Source organism: Bos indicus x Bos taurus, chromosome 26 (genome assembly GCF_003369695.1).
Source record: "Bos indicus x Bos taurus breed Angus x Brahman F1 hybrid chromosome 26, Bos_hybrid_MaternalHap_v2.0, whole genome shotgun sequence".
In the NCBI taxonomy this organism is placed as follows: domain Eukaryota; kingdom Metazoa; phylum Chordata; class Mammalia; order Artiodactyla; family Bovidae; genus Bos; species Bos indicus x Bos taurus.
In genome coordinates, this window is record NC_040101.1 from 42,496,221 (window position 1) to 42,515,743 (window position 19,523).

At 42.3% G+C, this 19,523-nt stretch overlaps 1 protein-coding gene across 20 annotated transcripts in view; it reads left to right on the forward strand.

Moving 5' to 3' along the window:
• SGMS1 (sphingomyelin synthase 1) overlaps positions 1 to 19,523 on the forward strand; it is a 324,117-nt gene that overhangs the window by 198,556 nt on the left and 106,038 nt on the right. For 15 of the 20 annotated variants that reach the window (XM_027528939.1, XM_027528943.1, XM_027528946.1 and 12 more), the window contains one exon: positions 3,743 to 3,823. The exons of 1 other annotated variant lie outside the window; for it this stretch is intronic. The gene's annotated coding sequence lies outside the window, so the exon portion shown is untranslated. Of the gene's footprint in view, positions 1 to 3,742; positions 3,824 to 10,809; positions 10,923 to 18,994; positions 19,103 to 19,523 lie in introns of those variants that run through there. 4 more of the 20 variants (XM_027528944.1, XM_027528942.1, XM_027528952.1 and 1 more) reach the window with 3 other exon arrangements.

Here is a 19,523-nt window from a genome sequence, read left to right on the forward strand (position 1 = left end):
TAATCAATCTCATTTTGGTGTTGGCCATCTGGTGATGTCCATGTGTAGAGTCATCTCTTGTGTTGTTGGAAGACGGTGTTTGCTATGACCAGTGAGTTCTCTTAGCAAAACTCTATTAGCCTTTGTCCTGCTTCATTCTGTACTCCAAGGCCAAATTTGCCTGTTACTCCAGGTATTTCTTGACTTCCTTCTTTTGCATTCCAGTCCCCTATAATGCGGAGAAGGTGATGGCACCCCACTCCAGTACTCTTGCTTGGAAAATCCCGTGGACTGAGGAGCCTGGTAGGCTGCAGTCCATGGGGTCGCTGAGAGTCAGACATGACTGAGCGACTTACGTTTCACTTTTCACTTTCATCCATTGGAGAAGGAAATGGCAACCCACTCCAGTGTTCTTGCCTGGAGAATCCCAGGGACAGGGGAGCCTGGTGGGCTGCCGTCTATGGGGTCACACAGAGTCGGACACGACTGAAGTGACTTAGCAGCAGCAGCCCCTATAATGAAAAGGACATCTTTTTTGAGTGTTAGTTGTAGGTCTTCTCAGATATGCAGATGACACCACCGTTATGGCAGAAAGTGAAGAGAAACTAAAAAGCCTCTTGATGAAAGTGAAAGAGGAGAGTGAAAAAGTTGGCTTAAAGCTTAACATTCAGAAAACTAAGATTATGGCATTTGGTCCCATCACTTCATGGCAAATAGATGGGGAAACAGTGGAAACAGTATCAGACTTTATTTTTTGGGGCTCCAAAATCACTGCAGATGGTGATTGCAGCCATGAAATTAAAAGATGCTTACTCCATGGAAGGAAAGTTATGACCAACCTAGATAGCATATTAAAAAGCAGAGACATTACTTTGCCAACAAAGGTCCATCTAGTCAAGGCTATGGTTTTTCCAGTAATCATGTATGGATGTGAAAGTTGGACTGTGAAGAAAGCTGAGCGCTGAAGAATTGATGCTTTTGAACTGTGGTGTTGGAGAAGACTCTTGAGAGTCCCTTGGACTGCAAGGAGATCCAACCAGTCCATTCTAAAGGAGATCAGCCCTGGGTGTTCTTTGGAAGGAATGATGCTAAAGCTGAAACTCCAGTACTTTGGCCACCTCATGTGAAGAGTTGACTCATTGGAAAATATGCTGATGCTGGGAAGGATTAGGGGCAGGAGGAGAAAGGGATGACAGAGGATGAGATGGCTGGATGGCATCACCGACTTGATGGACGTGAGTTTGAGTGAACTCCGGGAGTTGGTGATGGACAGGGAGGCCTGGTGTGCTGTGATTCATGGGTTCACAAAGAGTCGGACATGACTGAGCGACTGAACTGAACTGAACTGAACTGTAGGTCTTCAACCTTTTCAAGGAGGTCGCCATTATCTTCATTACCTCCACCATAGTTTGGCCCCAGGCAAATAACAGGGAGGGAACACAGCCCCACCCATCAATAGAAAGTTGGATTAAAGGTTTACTGAGCATGGCCCCACCCATCAGAACAAGACCCAGTATCCCCCTCAGTCAGTCTCTTATGAAATCAGCAAGCTTTCATAAGCCTCTTATCCTTCTCCATCTGAGGAGAGATAGACTGAAAACCACAATCACAGAAAACTAACCAATCTGATCACATGGCCCACAGCCTGGTCTAACTCCATGAAACTATGAGCCTTGCTGTGTGGGGCTACCCAAGACCGTCGGGTCATGGTGGAGAGCTCTGACAAAATGTAGTCCACTGGAGAAGGGAAAGACAAATCACTTCAATATTCTTGCGTTGAGAACCTCATGAACAGTATGAAAATGCAAAAAGGTAGGACACTGAAAGATGAACTCCCCAGGTCGGTAGTTGCCCAATAAGCTCCTGGAGATCAGTGGAGAAGGAACTCTAGAAAAAATGAAGAGATGGAGCCAAAGCAACAACACCCAATTGTGCATGTGACTGGTGATGGAAGTAAGTGAAAGTGAAAGTTGCTCAGTCGTGTCCGACTCTTTGTGACCCCATGGACAATACAGTCCATGAAATTCTCCAGGCCAGAATACTGGAGTGGGTAGCCTTCTCCAGGGGATCTTCTGAGCCCGGGGATCGAACCCAGGTTTCCCACATTGCAGGTGGATTCTTTACCAGCTGAGCCACGATGGAAGTAAAGTCTGATGTTATAAAGAGCAATATTGCATAGGAACCTGGAATGTTAGGTCCATGAATCAAGGCAAACTGGAAGTGGTCAAACAGAAGATGCCAAGAGTGAACATCGACATTTTAGGAATCAGCAAACAAAAGTGGACTGGAATGGGTGAATTTAACTCAGATGACCATTATATGTACTACTGTGGGCAAGAATCCCTTAGAAGAAATGGAGTAGCCATCAAAGTCAACAGAAGAGTCTGAAATGCAGTACTTGGACGCAGTGTCAAAAATGACAGAATGATCTCTGTTCATTTCCAAGGCAAACCATTCAATATCACAGTAATCCAAGTCTATGCCTGGTCCAGTGTAATCCATTAGTCCACAAATTATATGGATCACCAATATCTGAACTGAAAGTATGGACAAACTAGCAAGTCTGAGCACTGAGTGTCCCTTGTTAGATTAAAGCATGCTTGACTTTGGCACATCATGGCTTTCATTTCATTTAATCCGAACAACCACACAGTATGGTAGGGGCCATTTGATCCTCTTTCAGAAATAATGAAATTGAGGCTGGGGAACGTGAATGGATTTTCCCAAGGTCATGTGACTAGAAAGTGGTAGGACTTTGAGCAAACCTTTTATCTAGGCATTGTCCTTTGACAGATGGTGGTTTGGGTTGCCTAATCATTTCTCTCTTCTATCTTGTAATCTTTAAACAGTTTGTGAAATAGATCAACAATTCAAATGGGAATCAACATAGGTAGTAACTTAATTATTGATAAAAGCAGGATTGGAAAACTCAGAAGTGTCAGTTCGCTCTGTCTCTAAAACATGCATTGGACCCCAGTAACCCTAATGGAGTCATCCTAGTCCAGCAACTCTGCTGGAGAGAAGCCAACAGAGAGAGCTGGCTGGTCCTCCCAGAAACTGGCTGCTGTTGTCCTGTTTACTGTGGGGAAATTAGCTTGACTCCCGGTGTTGGAGAGAACTGGGGGGAGACCCTTGCTGCCCAGCTCAGAGTGGGGCCTCAGCACCACACCAGTGGTTCCTCTAGAGTTCTCAAGTGGTTGAAAGTTGCTCAGTCGTGTCTAGCTCTTTGCGACCCCATGGACTGTAGCCTACCAGGCTTCTCTGTCCATGGGATTTTTCAGGCAAGAGTACTAGAGTGGGTTGCCATTTCCTTCTCCAGGGGATCTTCCTGACCCAGGGATTGAACCCAGGTCTCCCTCATTGTAGGCAGATGCTTTACCCTCTGAGCCACCAGGGAAGCCCAAGTGGCTAGTCACTCACTTTTAAGAAGGAAGAAGGGGTTTGGGGAAGGGGAGAGAAAGTGGCTTACTCTAATACTGCTTCCTTCCAAGAGACAGACTAAAAATTTCTTCCCGAAAACATAAGGGAGGGTATTTTAAAAGTCTTCACCCCAACCCCCCAACAGTAGAGATAGCGCTCTTTAAAGTCTTTTCTCTTGAGGTGATCTTCTGTGGTGTTCTCTCCTGCCGTTTTGAGTTTGGAGAGAAAGGAAGAGACGACCATATTTCTCTCTAAGTTATAAAGAAAGGAGAAGACTTATGTAGTAGAAACCAAGAAATGGACTTTATGAGATATATAATCAGATTCTCTCTTCTCATGGCAGGTGATGGAAATGTACAGGAACAGTGGGAGAAGCCGGTAACTTATAGGAAGCCAAGATGACAAGAATTTTAAAAAATAATCAGTGAGTAAAATGTTGTTAGCTCTTTGGCATTCTTTTGACTACAGGGTGAATTTTCTGTAAGAAACAAAGTTAAAATAATAGCCCAATTAAATACCTTAAAAGTTTAAAAAAGAAAATTTTGAAAAGTAAGTATCTGAGTATGTAAATACTTCAGAAACTTGGTGCCAACGTTTCAGAGATTCTTTTGCATTGTTCTTTCTTGGCAGAGTGTCTCATTTTAAGTTGAGTGTGTCAGCTTGGTGGATAGAGTATAAATATTTAAAAAACTGAAAGGGGATCCCTCTTACATTAACCTTGGACTTAGCCTGTCTCAAATGCAGATCATTCTTTCTTCCACTGGTTCCATGGGCCTTATTTCTTCTTCACTTTTTGTGGGTACATTTTGGAGGTAAATATGAATAAACTTGGTGAATATGAAAAAATTGAGCTCTTTGTCTAGTCCTCTTCAATGTACCTTTTTTTTTTCTTTTAACACATAAAAGGCCGTTAGTATTTGCAAATTACGTGACAGTTATATGTGATTGGTTTTGGTTTCATTATGGTAGTCATAATGGTTAGTGGAAAGATCATACATTTTTGAGTCAGACATTCACACACCTGACTCTGGCTATTGTGGTTTTAGTCGTTACTCAGCCTCTCCACCTCAGTTGACTCATCAGTATCCTGGATTTGATAGTATTTCTCATGAAATGAAAGACTATTAGGATAGTACTTTGTGCTGTGACTGTTACATTACAGGGCCACAGTAAAAGTAGTTACTTTCCATCCTTATATTTGCATCATGATTTATAGTTTACAGACCTTTATTTTGATTTAGGAGACTGACCAGCTTAACTTCCTGAGCTACTGCCAGGCAGTGGTGGGTAAACATTGCAGATATTGATATGCAAGTAAATGTTCAGAGTCAGTCCTGATTGGGGGGCGGGAGTCCTGATTGGGGGGCGGGGGGCGGGCAGTGGTTTGTAGCATTTGCAAATTTCTGTAGTGTGAACACTTTCACCATCGCTGATTTCATGCTACCATCAAGCATTACTGCCAGCAGAGTTGAGAAGTGATTGCAGGAGCACACCTTTATATGATTTCCTACCAAACAGGTACAATAGTTGCAAAGAACATCAAAGATCATTGATCATAGTAAAACAGGAAATGATGTGTTTTTGTTTCTAGTATAGTTTAATTGTTTTGGAGAAGGCAATAGCAACCCACTCCAGTACTCTTGCCTGGAGAATCCCATGGACAGAGGAGCCTAGTAGGCTACAATCCATGGTGTTGCTAAGAGTCGGACGCGACTGAGCGACTTCACTTTCACTTTTCACTTTCATGCATTGGAGAAGAAAATGGTAACCCTCTCCAGTGTTCTTGCCTGGAGAATCCCAGAGACAGGGGAGCCTGGTGGGCTGCCGTCTATGGGGTCGCACAGAGTCGGACACGACTGAAGTGACTTAGCAGCAGCATTTTAATTGTATGTTTATATAATTTAGCATTTATTGATGGTGTGTTTAACAATCACCTTGCCCCAAGTCCTGAGAATATGCAAGGTTTTAAGGGAGTGATACATGAGCTGGCCTCAGCACACCAGTGGTGGTAAGTTTCCTATTGTGAAGACATTTCCAAGCCAGAAATCTTCAATTATCTTTCTTAGCCCTGGTGGTAAGAGTTTGGTTTGGTTGATAAAAGCAAGATCTGCTTTTGAATCCACGCTAGGTAACCCAAGTTGTCATGCCCCCACAGCTTCTGGCATGAAGATAAGTGCCAAGATCAATCCAGAATTTAGATCTATTTTTTTAAGTGTGTGACTATAGTGCTCATGTTATTAACTCAGCTTTGTAACTGGCCCTTGGCACCCCTCACTTCTTCTGGCTTTTGAGTGACAGTGTGTGGAGATAAGTCAGACTGTTTACTTTCTTTTGAACTTTTTTATTTTCCTTCTTTGTACTCTGGCGAGTCTGCATTTCCTCAGGTAGTGACACTTTGGGGACAAGCAGCCAAGGTGTCTCTTGACTAATGATGGCACGTAGCTTCGCTTTTGATTCAGAAATTAAGAAAAAGGAATTGTCTCCAGAGACAACAAACCAAAACCAAAAACCTGAGCAGTTTAAAGTTCATACCAGCTGGATTAAGATCTTAGGGAGTAAAATGGAGAGAAGAAAGGAAACTGGATCAGATATCTCAGTGTTTCTTCTGGAAGCAATTTCTTTAGTCTTGTCACTTGCCCTTTAGAAGGGAATAATTGAAGCCTGAAATTGCTAAGTAACAGCTAAGATCGTGGTGCTTGTATTTATTTTAAATCTCACCCACCTAGTTCTCAAAACACATTCTTTATTGAACCTTCAAAAAAAAAAAATGCCTTGGCTATTTCAAAACCTTTGTTTATGTCAATTCCCTGAATCAGACTTACATAATCTTAAAACATTTATTTCCCTTATTTCTTCCTAAAACAATAGGTATTTATATTTCCTACCGAGTCAGGATTGGACTTGGATTATTATAAAAGTAATTCTTGTCCTTTTGAAGAGGAAGCTCATGGGTAAAAGTCTGAGAGGCTAATTTCTGGACTAAGAAATATTGACATATCTTAAGTTGAATCAGGGTGTCTTTGGTAACTCTGAAAGCAAACATGGGAGTAATGATTAATAGAGAAGTGTTCCCACAGATAAAATATCCTGACTGATAATTTCTCCCTCCAAAATGGACCCTATGCATCTTCCAAACATCCCCACAGTAGATTAATTTTTGATTAGAGCACTGCGTGTACAAATGTCAAATGTGCAGATTTTAGAGCCTTGCTTTATGCTCACATCAGCATACTCAGTGGTGTCTGGAGACTTGAGAGTCATGGGTCATTAGGGTAGATTCCCTGGTGACACAGATGGTTAAGAATCTGCTTTCAACACAGGTGACTTGGGTTCCATCCCTGAGTTGGGAAGACACCCTAGAGAAGGGAATGGCTTCCTACTCCAGTTTTCTTACCTGGAAAATCCCAGGGACAGAGGAGCCTGGAGGGCTACAGTCCATGGGGTCACAAACAGTCGGACAGGACTGAATGACTAAGCAGCAGTAAAAATAAAACAGGCTTATTCCACTTATTCAAGAGTTGATAATCAAGTCTGAACCGAGAAAACTGTCATTTCAAAACAAGCGTGGTAAATGTTATGATATATTAAATACTCAGGAAACAGACAAGAGAGAGGAATTACCTGTGTGATAAGAGTGGGCTGGGGGGGGTGTTCAGGAGCAGATGACATTTGAATTGCGTATTTAATGATTAATGCCTTTTAATTAAAATGCCTTTTTTTACGTTATAAAATTAACAATGCTAATTGGAAAGAATATTAAAATGTGAAAATTATTAAGATTAGAAAACTCATTATCACTACCCAGAGATACGATTATTAGGTTTTTGTTTTTTTTATATATTTTGCATACTGTTCCTGTGCCCAAATTAGATATTTTTTCTCCCTAAAATGGATCATTATCAATATTACTTTGAAACCTGATTAGACTAATAATAAACTGAGACCATGCCAAATCAATAGATATAATCTACATCATTTTTGTTACTGTTCTATAGCATCCCATGTATATGTGATCTGTAATGTATTTAGCCATTTCCTTACTAGTGAGCATTTAGTTTGTTTTCAACTTTTCATTCTTTTAAAGCCCACTGTGATGAACATCTTTGTGTATGCACTGTGGTACACTTAGCCAATTACTTGGACAGGATCTTTGAACAGAGTGTGTAGGTAGAACAGTTTTTGAGCCAAGAGGGAGAGGTGGGAAAGGAAGATTCCATTCTCGGGAAAGGCCAGAATTGTAGTTTGGTTGAATGCAGAGAGAAGGCAGGTCCTGCTAATTAGGACTAGAGGTAGAAGACAGAGGTAGGAGCATCTTTGATGTTAAGCCCTGTATTCACTCTCAGTTGGGGGCCACGTGTGGAATCTCTATCATACTTGAAATGAAGACTGTCTTTAATTGCCCTCCATTTCTCTTGTTTGGGAAAAAATAAAAAATTAATAGTGGTGCCTTCTGAAACTTCTTGAGAGTCTTAAGAAACTGACTAGTCAGGAAGTAAACAAGTAAGAGAAGTCATGGGGAAAGTACGTGTGTGTGCATAGAAAAAAACTCGACTAGGGGAGCTTATGGTTTTGACAGGGGAAGAAAATACCATTAATAAATGTATTTTATACTTAAGAAATTTAAACAAACTGTTTATTATTAAATTTAAAGATAATTTGGGAAAGATATGGGATAAGGGATAAATATCATAATTTAATAGTAATACCACTTTATATTTAGCGAGTACTTTTATGTGCTTATGTGTTTTAAATACATCGTTTTACTTAATCTCTCAACAACTGTCTTAGAAAGTGTCTAAGATTATCTCCATTTTGTGGGTGAAACCAAAGTCTCCAAGGCTGCTTTGGTGAGAGATCACCAGAATTGGGTTCCAGTTCAGGTGCCACTGGGGCCTTGGGCAAGTCCTGGGATTGCATTAGGATGGTTGTCAGAATACAGTGAGACAATATCTGCAAGCTTATGAGAACAGCATAAAGCACCATAGAAATGAGGACTGCTTCTTATAATAGGACACCTTCTTCTCTCATTACTGAAGGGAAGAAAGCACTTCTCTAGCCATTTTCCATTCCCTTTACTATAGGTTACATTACCATCTTCTGCTTCTGTTAGGTCCATACCATTTCTGTCCTTTATCGAGCCCATCTTTGCATGAAATGTTCCCTTGGTATCTCTAATTTTCTTGAAGAGATCTCTAGTCTTTCCCATTCTGTTGTTTTCCTCTATTTCTTTGCATTGAACACTGAGGAAGGCTTTCTTATTTCTTCTTGCTATTCTTTGGAACTCTGCATTCAGATGCTTGTATCTTTCCTTTTCTCCTTTGCTTTTTGCTTCTCTTCTTTTCACAGCTATTTGTAAGGCCTCCCCAGACAGCCATTTTGCTTTTTTGCATTTCTTTTCCATGGGGATGGTCTTGATCCCTGTCTCCTGTACAATGTCACGAACCTCCGTCCATAGTTCATCAGGCACTCTATCTATCAGATCTAGGCCCTTAAATCTATTTCTCACTTCCACTGTACAATCATAAGGGATTTGATTTAGGTCAGACCTGAATGGTCTAGTGGTTTTCCCTACTTTCTTCAATTTAAGTCTGAATTTGGCAATAAGGAGCTCATGATCTGAGCCACAGTCAGCTCCCAGTCTTGTTTTTGCTGACTGTGGAAAATTCTGAAAGAGATGGGAATACCAGAGCACCTGATCTGCCTCTTGAGAAACCTATATGCAGGTCAGGAAGCAACAGTTAGAACTGGACATGGAACAACAGACTGGTTCCAAATAGGAAACGGAGTACGTCAAGGCTGTATATTGTCACCCTGCTTATTTAACTTATACGCAGAGTACATTAAGAGAAATGCTGGGCTGGAAGAAGCACAAGCTGGAATCAAGATTGCCGGGAGAAATATCAATAATCTCAGATATGCAGACGACCCCACCCTTGTGGCAGAAAGTGAAGAGGAACTAAAAAGCCTCTTGATGAAAGTGAAAGAGGAGAGTTGACTTAAAGCTCAAAATTCAGAAAACGAAGATCATGGCATCTGGTCCCATCACTTCATGGCAGATAGATGGGGAAACAGTGGAAACAGCATCAGACTTTATTTTTTGGGGCTCCAAAATCACTGCAGATGGTGATTGCAGCCATGAAATTAAAAGATGCTTACTCCTTGGAAGGAAAATTATGACCAACCTAGATAGCATATTGAAAAGCAGAGACATTACTTTGCCAACAAAGGTTCGTCTAGTCAAGGCTATGGTTTTTCCAGTGGTCATGTATGGATATGAAAGTTGGACTGTGAAGAAAGCTGAGCGCCAAAGAACTGACACTTTTGAACTGTTGGAGAAGACTCTTGAGAGTCCCTTGGACTGCAAGGAGATCCAACCAGTCCATCCTAAAGGAGATCAGTCCTGGGTGTTCTTTGGAAGGAATGATGCTAAAGCTGAAACTCCAGTACTTTGGCCACCTCATGCGAAGAGTTGACTCATTGGAAAAGACCCTGATGCTGGGAGGGATTGGGGGCAGGAGGAGAAGGGGACGACAGAGGATGAGATGGATGGATGGCATCACCGACTCAATGGATGTGAGTTTGAGTGAACTCCAGGAGATGGTGATGGACAGGGAGGCCTGGCGTACTGCGATTCATGGGGTCGCAAAGAGTCGGACACAGCTGAGCGACTGAACTGAATTGAACTGAACTGAACATTACCATCAACTGCTGCTACTGCTGCTAAGTCGCTTCAGTCGTGTCCGACTCTGTGCGACCCCATAGACGGCAGCCCACCAGGCTCCCCTGTCCCTGGGATTCTCCAGGCAAGAATACTGGAGTGGGTTGCCATTTCCTTCTCCAAAGCATGAAGGTGAAAAGTGAAAGTGAAGTAGCTCAGTCCTGTCCAACTCTGAGTGACCCCATTGACTGCAGCCTACCGGGCTCCTCCGTCCATGGGATTTTCCAGGCAAGAGTACTGGAGTGGGGTGCCATCGCCTTTTCCGATTACCATCAAAACATTTGCTATTCCTTCCTACCCATGCTCCATCCTGCGTGAGAGTTATGCTGTCACACCCACTGAGGGTTGAGCCCCATGGCTGTCTTGGCCCTTGGACTTGTAAATAACAATGACATGTGCCATTTCCAGGCAGAAATGGAAACCAAATGCCTGCTTCTACCATCTCTCTTTTCTTTTTGCATGAGATCAACCTGTCCCAGTTAGGGCTGCCACTTCTGCCTTGGTCACAGAGGGAAAAGGACATGGAGCCAATCTCAGCTCACCTGCGGAGAACCAAACAGGAGTCAGAAATAAACCTTCCTCTGTTGTTGGCTTCTAAAATGTTGGTTTTACTTGTTACTGCAGCATAATTTAGCCTGAACTGATACACCCCCTTTTCACCCCTTAAGTACCACCCTCTCTCGCCCTTTTAGGACACACACAGTTTGTACAGAGAGCACCTTTGTAAAGTTGAGAAACAGCGCTCCCCATCATCAGTTGTATTATACTCCCTCTCCTGCATTGAAGAGGCCAACCTTCATCAGAGGTTAGTACTTTAAATAAGGCATTTAAATAAGGTACTTAGGGTTGACCAACTTGACCCTTATTTTTTTTTTCCTTTAAACATTTGTAGAACGTGTCCCATGTCAAAGTCTGGACATCTAGAGGTTTAAAAAATCCAAGCCTTGGTCCTGGTCTTTAGAAATCTTAAAGAGTCTGATGCAATCAGATGCTGTGTATCTAATGCAGGAGACACAAGTTTGATCCCTGGGTCAGGAAGATTCTCTGGGGAAGGAAATGGCAACCCACTCAAGTATTCTTGGCTGGAAACCCCCATGGACAGGAGAGCCTGGCAAGCTATAGTCCATGCAAAGAGTCAGACACGACTGAGCGACTGAACGACAGCAAATCCTAACAGCTCTAAAAGAAGGCAGTGTCGGGTGGTGAAGGAGAGTGCAACTTTGACGAAGGTGTCTGTAGGTGTTCATATGGGTGTCACCGTTTTGTTGTATGCCATCCTTGAGATGTTCTTTAAGTATTGTTGCTTTCTTAGTTAAGCTTATCTTCCTTTCTCCATGTCTTAGCATGTATTTATTGTGCCACTTAATTGTACTATGTGCTAGGCTTCCTTATTCTCAGTATGTAGTTTTTAGTCAAACAGTGTATACTGACTCACTCACTGAGTGTATGCCCTTTCTTTCTGACATATGGTGTAAACTCTTTGGGCTTCCCTGGTGGCTCAGCTGGTAAAGAATCTGCCTGCAATGCGGGAGACCTGGGTTCCATCCCCAGGTTGGGAAGATCCTCTGGAGGAAGAAATGGCCACCCACTCCATTATTCTTGCCTGGAGAATTCCATGGACAGAGGAGCCTGACAGGCCCCAGTCCATGGGATTGCAAACTCTTTAACTTCTTCACCTCAATTTTTCCCCATAACTTAAGTTGCTTGCTGCTGCTAAGTCACTTCAGTTGTGTCTGACTCTGTGCAACCCCACAGACGGCAGCCCACCAGGCTCCCCCATCCTTGGCATTCTCCAGGCAAGAACACTGGAGTGGGTTGCTTAACACACTATTAAAACAAAATTATATTCTTAATAAATGATTGACTCTTTTCTTTGGTTTTTCCCACTCTCAAGTTTTTAGCTCTTCTTACCATGATATATGAAGTGAAGTTCATGGTTGTTAATCCATGTGCTCGTTTTTGTTTGGTTTTTTTTTCCTTCTTCTTCTTCTTCTTATGGTATCTGATGTGCTTAAGGCTCTGCATGGGAGAACCAGTTTGTCTTGGCTTAGTAACACCTTACCTCAATTTGGAATAATTTCCAGATGACTTGTCATATTTCAGATCACATGCCTAATAGTGTGACTAATGACTAGTCCTGGGTTTGGATGATGGAGTAAATCCAGAAGCTTTCACAAGTCTGTCTGGCCAGCGGTTGCTAGGTTAAGACAGTGTACAATCTAGCCATACTTTTGCTTTATGACTGAATTCAACTGTTTTCTATCATATTACTTCTGGCCATCTCTCGAGTTTGATTTCAAAAGGCATAACAAGGTTAATTTATTATTAAAGTCCCCTCTTAGATCAAGGGCTTTTAAACTTTTTGTCCAAGATGCACAGAAGGAAGGGATTGTCCACCTCCATCAGATGAGAAGGAAGACTCAGGGACCTGCCATAATTTATCACTAATGGTCTGCTTTTAGGTTGGGTGATGGATTTATGATTGTCGATTTTATTATTATTTTTCCTGACCAATATGTTAAATATATTCTCTTATATGTAATAAATACTCCTTAACCAAACACATTTTTAAAAATGTGATATACAGCTGAAGTTGTAAAGTGCATCCATCACATTTATTTTGGCAGAACTGATTTACCTCAGTTATTTTTGCAATCTTAATCTTTTTTAAAACACCTGTCTAAGTGCCCTCTTATAGTGCCATCTTTTTTCAACAGGGCAAAACAAATTTTCTATGAAGACAGTATCTATAGACACTTAATTTTCAGACGATCTTCATGTCAATACCAGCATTTGTATAACTTAAGGTTTCCCCAGAGAAATATTTTCTTTTGTTTTGCCACAGAGAAATACCTTTTTTGGGGAAGATATAGAAAGTTGATGTCTGGCTATTGACTATGACTGCCCACTAGTTCCTTCTCTTCTCTGCAGGGAAATTTAGATACTTACAGAGTTGGCAATGTTAGCTCAGCTCTCAGTCACCTGAACTAAAAGCCCACTCTTGTCTGGCTGCTATGGATATCGGACAGAATACTGCCAGCTCTGGGGTTGGACATTCATAGCTCTGAAGCAGGCTGTGACACGTCTTCATGATTGACCTTAGGCTTCAAAACCTTCTCGAACGCTCAGTTTCCTCATGTGTTCAGTACAGTTGTTAAAACCTGCCTTGCTGTACTGTGTACAGATTAAATGTCAAGTGATATGCGCACGATGGAAGCCACCATCATTATTAGATCCTCAGTAAATGAATTCAATTGCGCATGTTTTTCTTGCTGTAGGTGGAATTTCAAGTACATTTTCCTATAGGAACAATGTTATGAATGGGGTTTGAGTATCATATTAGAACTATTAACATTATACCTCAGATAAATCATGAGTTAAATAGGCCTTTAAAGACTGGCCAGAGAAGCCAGTCTCTCTACATCTGGTCTCTAGTGAAATGCATTTCAAGTGCCACAGAAGAGTTCATTAACTTTAAAGTTCATTAAACAACTTTCAGAATGTAATTTATTGCCAGATTGAAGACTGTTTAGATAAGCTTTTGTGTTAGACTTGAAATGGAATTTCCTGATAGGTGCTGATGTTTGGGGGACAGACAAAGGAGCCCTGCTTTCTACTTCTGGGAAGTAAACACCTTCTGGAGAACTTAGTTGCTCTAGGTAGTTCTAGTATAAACTAGTCAGTCATGGGACCTCGGCCCCTGGGGTGGCTACATGGCCCACGCTGACCAGCGTGAGTTTTTCTTCAGAAATTTTAAGATTATAACTATGGAATAGTCCCGCTTAGTGCCAGAGCTGGGAGTTAAGTGGAAGAAGGCAGATTTTAGGAAGGGAGAACAAAGCCAACATGTAGAAGCAAAGATGTCCTCTTGTCCTGGTGGAGTTCACAGTGGCCCTAAAGCCCAGCCACCCCTGTGGCTTTCACGTTGCTAGCCCTGATGGCTCAGCAGGTAAAGAATCTACCTGCAATGCAGGAGACACAGGAGACGTGGGTTCGATCCCTGTATTGGGGAGATCCACTGGAGGAGGAAATGGGCAACCTGCTCCAGTATTCTTGCCTGAAAAATTCCATGGACAGAGGAGCCTGGTGGGCTACAGTCCGTGGGGTTGCAAAGAGTTGGACATGACTGAGCGACTAAGCACAGTCAGTTGATCTATCTTACTTTTGCCTCTGCTGCTTCAAGTGCCATGACACCTGCAAGTTAAAGAATACTAATCAATTTGGTTGTTTATATTTGGAATATTTAAGAAGTGTGTCTTTGTCATGAGCAGTTATAATAAATGTAATTGCATAGTAGGGCAGCTGATTTATCACAGCTCTTTTAAAACAACGATAGTGTTTATTCCCATTTATAAAAGTAGAACTGTATTAGCACTTATCAAAAGATATGAGTGACTCTGTATGGATGAGAATGACTCTTGAATAGAGGCTTGCTCTAATGCAAATGTCATATAATTTTTTATTTTAAACCATATAAGCAAATGGAAACTTATGATGGTTCTAACAGTTATATGTTGCCTCGGACAACTGCAATGTGCTAACTTTTATGCTTAGGAGCACTTTAAGGTAAACAGGTAAGATATTTCTATTTAAGGAGGAATTGGTCTTTGGTAAGATTGTCAAATATGTATGTATGTGTTCCTTATTTGAAAGGGAAGATAGAATGACTTAGTCTCTCTGTTCTTGTGAGTGGGTTAGTATTTGGGGAACTGAGATGGTATGTGCTGACACTCTTTTGTAAACTGTACTTCCTTTTAGGAAGTATCAGATTTGCTTTCTCAGTAGTGGCATTCTTTATTGTTGGAACATGTCATAAAGAGCAAAGACTCACATCTGTCGCTTGGGTTCTGATTGCCAACTGGGTTGAACAGCTATAATATTTGTGTATTCTTGATGTATCAGCAGTTAAAAGGAAAGTTTTCCTTTCTCCTTTGTGGCTGTTATATAACTTAAACACCATTATATCAACAACGGCTATTTATTCAGAATCTGCTGGGTCCTGGGGAGACAAGGCCTCTGAAACACTGTCTCTGTCTCCAGTGGACTTTTGTCATCTGATAGAGAAAAGCCAGAGATTTCAAACAGAAGGAAGACACTTAGGCTCTCTGTTAGTTTTGAGATGGAGGTATTAAAGAATAAATCTGTAGGCATTTGGAAGAGAGGAGAGTTCCCTGGGATTTGAACCAGTCAACAGGGTTCCAGAAGAGGAAGGGGTTGAGAGGTTCTGAAAGGTGGTAACTTGTAAGGAGAGTGGGAGAGACAGAGGCCATGGCGTGGGCCCAGGTGTGGAAGTGGTAATGTGCCCGTTGCTTTAGAGGGACTAGAAGTAGGCTGGTGGGATTATTTGGCCATAGGTTTTTTAAATGGAAGATGGGGGCTGAAGAGGTAAAAGCCAGCTTTTGAATAACTGAACATCATGGCCCCCAGTGCTGGGAAGGATTGAGGGTAGGAGGAGAAGGGGGAGGCAGAGGATGAGATGGTTAGATGGCATCACCGACTCAATGGACATGGGTTTGAGCAAACTCTGGGAGATAGTGAAGGACAGGGAAGCCTGGTGCGCTGCAGTCCATGGGGTCGCAGAGTCGGACACAACTTAGCAACTAAACAACAGCAGCGGCATGGCCATCGGATTGGAGCTAATTGTTTCTTTTTTTTTAACCATAGATTGCAAAGTACAAAGATTGTCATTTTAACTTTGGACAACAAAGATATCCTAGAAAATAGTGACCCTTTTTCTATTGTGAGACCATTCTGATAACGGTAATTGTGTCCTTATTTCCAAAGCATAAGGATCATTGTAAACATCTTTCAGGTGCTTTGAACTATGATCACAGGTGCACTTATTTATGAACCTTCCTTCTTCTTGAATGGAGCACCCACTCTATACATTTTCAGCTTGACTGGATCCCAGATAATAGAAACAACCTAGAGTATCTCTCTCTTTTCCTGTGTGGGTTACCTTTCCCGTCCTCTTTTATCTATGTGTGGCTGCACACATGCATACAGTTGCATATTTTATTCTATTTTTTATTTTATTTTTTGGCCATGCTTCACGGCATTTGGGATCTTAATTCCCCCAAAAGGGACTGAACCCACGCTGTGCATTGGAAGTATGAAGTCTTAACCACTGGGCCACCAAGCAAGTCCCCAACTGCACATTTTAAACTGCAAGGTTATGAAGCTTATTGAGTTGCTCATATTCACATAGGTTTTATATATATGTATACACACATATATATATAGTCTTTTCATATAATATAAAAGAGTTATAGTTCTTGATGTAACAGCCAACATATTATCAGCTTGGCCAGTATAATTGACAATAATGGTTTCATAAGCAGAAAATCAATGTGCCTAAAAATCAGTATTAATTTCAATGACTGTTTGAAGAAAGTTGCCTGCAATGCACATGTTTTCCTTTTGATTTCTACGACAAAACTCTACTTGTTTAACTGATAAGAGAGAGGAAGCGTTTATGATATGATGGCATGCTGGACTCTGACAGTTATCACGTGACAGTGATGTCCTGGAAGCAGAGAGGATTGGACCTGGCAGCAGGAGCAGCAGTTAGGAGACTGAACTTTAGTGACCCTGGCATGAGGGTCACTTGAACCAGAATGGAAAAACCAGTACAAATATGAAAGACATTAAGAAGCTGTCATCATGCCGGGTGATAGTGAATTGTCAATAGGGAGGGAGGGAGCACAGATGATTCTAGAATTTAATTTACAATGTCTAAGACCATAAAATTAGCATTATAAGGAATATGAGAGTCAAGAGAGATTTATCAGTTTCATCATCTAGGATATAGGCCCAGTTTATGTGAATCCCTTGGACTGCAAGGAGATCAAACTAGGCAATCCAAAAGGAAATCAGTCCTGAATATTCACTGGAAGGACTGATGCTCAAGCGGAAGCTCCAATACTTTGGCCTCCTGATGCGAAGAACTGACTCCTTAGAAAAGACCCTGATGTTGGGAAAGATTCAAGGCAGGAGAATGGGACGACAGAGGATGAGATGGTTGGATGGCATCACTGACTGGATGGACATGATTTTGAGTAAGCTCCAGGAGTTGGCGATGGACAGGGAAGCCTGACTGCAGTTCATAGGCTTGCAAAGAGTCGGACATGACCGAGCAACTGACTGACTGACTGACTGATTGACTATGCCTGTTGCCAGGGTTAAATTTTAGGTCATAGGCTTATCTTGTGCCTGCCTTGTATGGGGTCGTAACTTGCTCTTAAAAATGAAAGAATGCTTAGGAATCTGCAGAGAGAGATGAAGCAGTTTACGCAGGGCCACGTACCTGATCACTTACTGGCAGAGCTGGGATGAGGACATGACCTTTGGACAATCCTGGTGAAGCGTTCTTTCTATTCTTCCATGATGGTTCACAGAAAAGAGTAGCATTTTATAAAAAGCCCTAGATCTCCCTTGAGATTTTATCTTTGCCTTAAAAGAGTATTTTAAAGAAATCCTGGCCTATGGAATGATCGATCAGTTTTAAACAAATACAAGGAAGTTAAATTTAGGAGATCTTCTCCAAAGCCAAGGTGGTTTAATTGGTAACTTAAAAAATAAAAAAATTGTTCCTCTGAAAAACTCTGCCCCCACTAGTAATCAACTGGTGCTCAGGACCTAGCAGTTCTGTGGGCTCCTGATTTGCCAATTCCAAACTACTTAAAGTTTCTCTTTTTAGTCTTTCTATTCCAAAATAGTGTTTAGGGTACAGTGACCCAGATAGAATGAATATTTCCAAAATCATGCTTACTTTTTAAAAATTGGTTTAACTGTGGCATAAGTGGAATCATTCCAATTCTAAGCTTTTTTTTTTTCCTTTCTTGCTACTAATTAAATTTCTCTGGTAAAACAAGAACACCAAATTCAAGAATTCTAAACCAAAAGCTCCTTGAGTTTTTTTTTACCGCTTAAATAAGGAACACTCACACCATGCAAATACCAAAGAACTATTTGAGTTAGAAAATTTTTTGGATATTTTAACTTAACCAGAATTTAAACAGAAAAATTACGGGCCAGTTTGTCCACAAGTTTGGAGATTTTGAGTCCCAACTCAGAGGGACAGACAACATTGTCTGACTGCCTAGTCTACATGCCACTGTGTCAAATAGTCTGCCTGTATTATTATATATACTCTGTCCAGCAAAGTGCTGGATTTTATCTCCCTCATTGCAGATAATTAACCCCACAAGACCAAACAGTGTCAGAGGTTAGATCTCGATCTTGGAGGTTAGATCCCAATCTGCTCTGACGCCAGATTCCAAGCTCATTACATCCAGGATCGCTGCCTAACTCAATTAACTTTTACTAAGTAACAGAAATTAACATATGTCCACTGATCAAGTTAGTTATCATAACAGAATTTATCCTTGTTTTTCGTGACGTTGTGAAAGGCTTAAGTTTCCCCCTCCCAAAAAAAAGGTCTGTAAAAGGCTCCTAAACCTGACATAAATCAAGAAAGGCAAGTTCCGCCTTAACGGACTGTGAACACGCTTATTGGACGCTTATTGGTTAGGATCGCACGGGCTGACTCATTTCTTTTTTGCTGTGTTAGAGGGCCACACCCTGAATTCCAAAAAAAAAAAAAAAAAAAAAAAACCTCTGCCGCCCGGCCACACCCGTGGGTTCCTTGCCGGAGCCTCTGGGGTTAGACCCGGCGTGTGTCTGCTCACAGCTGCCCCCCAGAGAGGATCCTCCCGCCGCACGTCTGTCCGCCCGCCCGCCCGCTAGGGCGCCGGCTGCGAAGCGCCGCGGTCCTCGCACGCCCGCCCCGCAGGCCGCGGGAGAAGGCGGCCCGGGCCGGCGGAGGCGCCCGGGAGCCGGGGCCGGGGGTCGGCGCGCCGCCGGCCGCCTTCGCCTCTCCACCGGAGTCCGGGCGGGCAGCGCGCACCCTGAGCGCGCCGTACCCGCGCGCAGACTTGGCGCCCCAGGAAGTTTCTGGAGACTTGGCCTCCAAGGAGGGAGACCGTGAGTACTGCTCATTCTGGGATGCTTGGCTTCATTAATAGGCTCTCTGGGGGCCGCGTGGTAACACTCTCAGACATTGAGACCTAGTTAAAAGCTGGGAGAAACAGCCTTCCCTGCCTTGCAGAAAATACTTGGTATCGCAGGCTTTGCTATTCCCTCTCCTAAGGGACTCTTAGTTTTTACTGGATGCGCTTTGATGATCAAACAGGCAATTGCTATTGATAACTGAGAATTCTAACGTGGTAGTTGATTTTAGAAAGCGGGGTCCCAGTAGAGGTAGGTAGGCTGCATCAACAGATGCTCCAAGTGTTGGGGTACGTTTGAGAGTCAAGGGGCCAGGGGGTGGTTTCACTTTGGGGTTATCAGGCTTTCCTAATGGAGGGTTTTGAGGGAGTGGGGTTGTATTAACAGCTTGGTTGCT